The sequence below is a fragment of the Loa loa genome (genome assembly GCF_000183805.2).
Source record: "Loa loa unplaced genomic scaffold supercont3.170, whole genome shotgun sequence".
NCBI lineage: Eukaryota > Metazoa > Nematoda > Chromadorea > Rhabditida > Onchocercidae > Loa > Loa loa.
The window spans coordinates 88,644-95,269 of NW_018108350.1; positions in this window are offsets into that span (position 1 = coordinate 88,644).

The following is a 6,626-nucleotide window of genomic DNA, read 5'->3' on the forward strand; positions in this document are numbered from 1 at the left end:
AAACTTTTGAGTTAAGAATAAATGAAGTCAAATTTTTTTAAATTTAGCGTTAATTTTTCGACCTAATTTTTTCCTTTTTATTAATACAATTTATTTATATTTTCATTCTTTTATTTCGCTTCTAATCACTTTTTTAAAAATAATTTTAATTTATATTAGTACAAAAATTCATTTCTAGTTGCAAGCAAAAATATACAAATTCAGTACAAAAATTTCAGTCTGATAATTGGTTAATTAGTATTAGCTAATTAATGATGCCATCACCTATTTTTTCGCCATCGTTTTATTTTGTTTTCTGGTCACTTTTTTCCAGAATAATAATTGTAATTTTATATTAGTTATAAAAAATTTATTTTTAGTTGCGAGCAAAAATATACAAATTCAGTGGAACGATTTCAACCAAACAATTGAATAATTAATTAATATTAGCCAATTATTGTCACTATCACTTATGTATCACTATTATTGCTATTAATACAGCACTAATATTAATTGATTACTGATGAAGTTAACGCTTAACTCTACTATTACATGATTTCAATTCTAATTTAAAGAAAAAAAAACTTTCCTCTTTTTTTTCTTTAAATCAAATAATTTGTTAAGAATTTTATATCTAAAAAAAATTATTAATTAATACCTATTTGAAACATTTTTCGTCTTTTATTTCGCCTCAATATTTTCAACATTTTTTACATTTAATCAATATGAAAGGATAAATATTGAAAATTACATAATCGTTTACTTAAAATCTGTAATCATCTTTATTGTCATGGTAGCAAGCATTTTCTTTTTTTTTTACAAAATTGCTTTTCACACTAAATGCTTTTCTTATTTCTTTATTTCGTTTTTTAAAAATAAAAATGAAAAACTGTTTTTGGGAGGAATATTTTTAAAACTTTTAAAATTGTCGAAAATAATCAATTAAAAGTGGCTTCAATTTATTTTACCAATTTCATTCCTTTTTCCCCTGTTATTTCATTAAAATTTCCAGTTTCAAATTATTTTAATCAGTTTTGTTTTTTCTTTTTGATTAACCTTATGTTTTAATTTTTCATTCATTTTTCCCGTTTACTTCCATTTTCCTAAAAATATTGCCAATTCAGCAACAAAAAAAAGAAAAAAAAGTTTTTATTTTTTATTTAATAAAATTGCTAATTTTTATATTTTGATAATTTTTCATTCATTGTAGCAACAGTAAAATTATGATTGTCTAGTCGATTTCACTCCGTTATTAGAGGATAGGAAAGAATTTATTTAATTATTTTTTGTTTAATCTATGAATGTTTCTATTCAAAAATTTAATTATTTTTTCCTGAAAGCTTAACTCTTACGAAAAAAAAATTTTTTTTGTTTTAAAAGTGGAAAGTATTTTGAGGAGAAGAGAGGAAAAAAAAGCAAATCCAAATTTCAATAAATTTCAAAAAGATAAAAAGAGAAAGAAGAAAAAGGAAAAATTAAAAAAGTATAAATTATTTTGAGAAAGAAGGAAAGCCAAAAAAAAATTAAAAAAACCAAAAGCAAATTTTAAAAATTTTAGAAAGAAAGTAAAAAGAAATGAAATGTTTCGAAAAAGTTTAAGAACAAAAAAAAAGAAAAAGATATCACTGAGATGAAACGAAAAGATCAAAGATTAATTCGATGATAATTTTATCAAAGATTAAAGATTAACACACGAATAGTTTTATTAATCATTTGGTTAGCATTTTAGCTACATATATAAGATACAAATGTTCAATTGAGGTTGTAATAAGATTAGCAAAATGATGAAGCTCTTCATTCTTTCTCATTTCCTCTCTTCTTATCTTCTTCACAATTATTTATGGTGTGTAATGGCAATCCGGAATACAGCAACATTTGCAATCTATTAAAATTTACCTCCGGAATTATTAATAAAGGGATTATAGTTGAACAACTATAATCCCTTTATTATTAAAAAACAAGAAAAATATTCGAAATATTACAAGTTTTATAAAAATTGTCACCGAAATTGGAAGGGTAAATTGTAGTTTTTAGAAATTATTCTAAATATTCCAAGCTCTATAAAAATTACTTACCCGAAACATCAGAAAATTATAGTTATTAGAAATTATTCGAAATTTGATAAGCTCTATAAGAATTAATCATCCGAAATTGCCAGAAGATTACAATTGTTGGAAATGATTTCGGAATTTTATAACCTCCATAGAAATTAATTATTCGGATTATTCGAAATACTGCAAAGTACACAACTTTTTAGAAAATATCCGGAGTAATACGAGAAGAATGACTCCCAGAATTGAGCTGTTTGCTTGGCGATATTTTTCTAATCTCTTCATTTTAAAATTTTTTAAAAAACATTTTTTAAAAAAAGATTTATTTCATTTAAAAAATTTCCATTTTCCATTATCATTGATAAAATAATTTCATAAAGTATTTCAAACAAAAATAAATTGCTTAAATTCTTTTGTTTTTACTATTTGTAAATATGATTGTCATCCGTTTCCATCATACCATTAAAAAGTTTGCAATTAAATGTCAATTTCATTTTTTTTAGAATTTTTACCAAAAAATTAAACATTGGATTGAATTCGAAATCATTATGCTCTTCCGTATTGTATAATCATTGTCGTCCTTTTTATTTATTTCCTTTTTTCTTTTTAAATCAAACTAATTAAGCTCATCAAATTTTCAGCAACTCCTTAAGTTCTCATATTTCAAAAAAACAAAAGAAAAATTATATGGAGAATTTTAAAATTACTTAATTATTCATGAAACTTGAAGAGATTAAAAAATCCAATTCAACACTGTCGTTTAAAAAAAAAGAAGCTATTTCTAATCAATAAAAAAAATTTCTTTTCAATTCGATGCGCAAATTTGTGTCATATGCTTAAAAGTGACAATTTAATCTTTCATTCACTTCAAATATTCCGTCGGTATTATGAAGAAATAAAACGAAATTGTAATGAATGTATTCGGCTAAATATTGAAATGAAATTCATGGATTTTGAAAAAAGGAAAGAAAAACTTTTTTACTTTTGTCATTTGTTAAATATAATTTTAAGCAGGTCGAATATTGAAATGAAATTTATGGATTTTGAAAAAAAAAAACGAAAACGAAAGCTTTTCACTTTTACCATTTGTTAAACATAATTTTAAGTGAAAAAAATAGAAATAAATGTATTTTATGCATCCAAATAAATTTTCAAAATATTATTAAATTTATTACAATCTTTTGAAAATTTGAAATTTTTCAGAGGAATTCAATGGAATAGTTGTTTTTTGCTTTTTTTCACATTATTTTCTTTCATAAGACGTTTATCATTATTGTAATTAATTCAAATTTCAAAAATTAATCAATAAATGGCTTAAAATTACAATCGATAATATCGCTTCAATAATAACACCTTTTTTTAGCAATTATCGAATGTGTCATTTTCTTACTTTTTAATCATTCATACATTTGTTTTTCAGAAATGATATCCATTGTCACCTATAATGCTATAATTCAATTACCTTTGTAAACTACGTAATTGAATAATCGAATTGAAATATATAAAATTGTTACTTTTCAAACATTCACAGGTGAAGGAGTAATTTTCGTTTTTCAATGTTATCCACCTTGACCTATAACCTTATAATACATGTCCTTTGTAAATAATGTAATTAAATAATCAAATTAAAATATATCACATTGTTATTCCTCAATAGACAGAGGAATAATTTTTGTTTTTCAATAATAACCATCGTGACCTATAACCTTTATGTTTCAATGACCTTTGTAAATTATATAATTGAACGGTTGAATTCAAATTTCTTACTTTCTTCTTTTCTAATCCTTCATAAACAGAAGCGCAATTTTTTCTTTTTTTATTCACCCTTGATGATATCCATTATAACATATGACCCATATTTTGGTGGATTGTTGCCATCATGAATCATGGAAATGCGGGGAGAAAAAAAAAGAAAGATTGAAGATGAGTAAAGGCGGGGGAAAAATAAAGAGAGAGAGAGAGAAAGAAAGAAAAGAAATGCTATAAAATAAGAATTGCTTTTATTGGAACAAACTGTTTCACTTGATTATTTCTATTTGTTCGATTTTTTTCCTCTTCAATTATTTTATTTAAATCAGAAATTAAATACTTGTTTTATTGAAATCGAAACTATTAAAATGAAAATCAAAAAAAAACTTTAAATTTAACAATTTAAATTTTTTCAAAAACTAAAAAATTTGTTTGGTCCATTTTCTTTCTTTTTGTTAAATTTTATAATTCTCTTTATTTTTCTTTAATTTAATTTTAACATTTCCTATGAAGAATGAAATTATTCTACCATCATTTATTCTATTCTATTCCCAAAGTCACAAATTCATCTTTATTTGAGCAAAAAAGAAGTAATTATTAGGAGGTAAATGAATGAAAGTGCGCATAAATGAATTTCTCCCAAATGACTTTTATGATTGGGCGGTAAAATCTCTCCTATCAAACCTTTTCCTCTTTCTTCTTTCATGGGAAATCAAACAACTATGCGTAAAATTTGTAAAAAACGTGAAAATTGACTGGATTTTACGTGTAGAGCCCGTAAGAAACGTGAAATCGGTCAAATTTTCTTGTGTAGAAAGTCCGTGAAAAGCATGATAATTGGTTTGATTTCACTGTAAAATCTGTAAGGAACGTGAAATTATTATTATTAAATTATTATTATGAAATTATTATTATTGAAATTATTATTAAATTTTTCCGTGTAAAATCTGTGAGGAGCGGACTGTATTTTACATGTAAAACGTCAAATTGACTAAATTTTTCAATGTAGAAATCCTTAAGCTTGAAAATTAATTTAACTTAACTGTGTAGAATAAGTGGAAAGAGACCGTAGCGATTGCCACAAAGAGGATGAATAATTTGCATATCGAAATGTGAATTAGCATGAAAATTAACGTTATCATCATTCGATTAGTAAAAGAGTCACATTGTTTGGTGACAATTTCACTTATAAAACCAATCATAACAATACCATCTTCAACAAAAGACCATCGATCATATAATGGTTGTAAAAATTATGATTGGACGTGACAAAACGAATGATCCATTTGAAAATGTAAATCAAAATCTAAAATTGTATATAACATTTCACCTAACTCTAATCATTCCCGCTAATTAAATTAGTTGAAGTATGAGTAATTAGCGTCCGATATTTAATAAAAATGCAAATGAAATGTATTCCAAATTTACTACTTCTCTTACAAATACATCCAATGCCTTATAGTTTTGTTTTATTTCAAGGAAAAAAGAAAAAGAAGAATATATCAATATTTTTTATTGGAAAAATAATTAATTAAGTAGAATTTGATGGAAATGATTATTTTCAAATTCATTTGTTCATTAACTTTCTTAATGAAAAGAAAACTTAAATGATAAAATTAGTAAAATTAAAAATTTATGAATCAAATAAATAGAGTAATGGACAAACAAATAAAGTATCTAGATGAAATAAATGAAATGAGTTAACTTTTATCAACAATTTTTGTTATCTTATCAATGAAATATCAATTTTTTCCTTTTTTTTATTTCGTTTTAAATATGGTTGCAAAAAAAAATTATGACCATTGATGTTTGACCTAAATAGAGATTGTCTAATCCAATCAAAATATTTTAGTATACTTTCCATTTGATGGTTTACTTTTTTTGTTTTTTTCTTTTTTTTTTTTGAGGGCATCAGATATCACAGTTATTTATATCAATCAATTTTGTTATCATCTTATTAACATAATTTCAATTTTTGTGCCTATTTTAATTTTCTTTTTACATTTACTATTAGTCCATTTACTGTATTTTATTAATTAAGTTAACTTGACAAATTAAATTGAATTGATAGATATATCGATGTATTTTGTATTAAATGATATATCGTTCCTTATAATTAGAATTATCAATAATCCATTGTTTCGTTGCAGATAAGTACCCTTCATACTGATGTTATCACTTTTATAATTACTAAAATCCTGACTTCTATATCATATCATAAAACCACAGCTATTATAAGCATCATTTGTGGTTATCATGACTATTATGATTGTCATTATCATATCATGTATGTAGTCATTTCCTATCATCATCACTATTATTCCTAACCACCAAGCCATTAGCGATACTGACCATATCACTATAATGTAATCATTATAATGAACCGCAGGCAATACTAATGTTCTGTCTGCATTTTTATTTCAAGATTTTGATTAAAAATTATATAGAATGAAAAGATTAATTGAAAATGTTTCACGAAATAACACCCATTAATTATATCATTTCCATACTGCAAGAAGAATAAGTCGTAAAATAATTGCTTGTTTTGTTATTTTCCTATCATTTTCAACAAAGAAAAATATTAAAATAAGTCAAATATCTGAGAGTTTATAAAATTTATTCACATAATTTCTTCAATATTACTAGTTATTATTATTATTATTATTATTATTATTATTATTATTATTATTATTATTATTATTATTATTATTATATTATATTATTATTATTATATTATTATTATTATTATTATTATTATTATTATTATTATTATTATTATTATTATTATTATTATTATTATTATTATTATTATTATTATTATTATTATTATTATTATTATATATATAT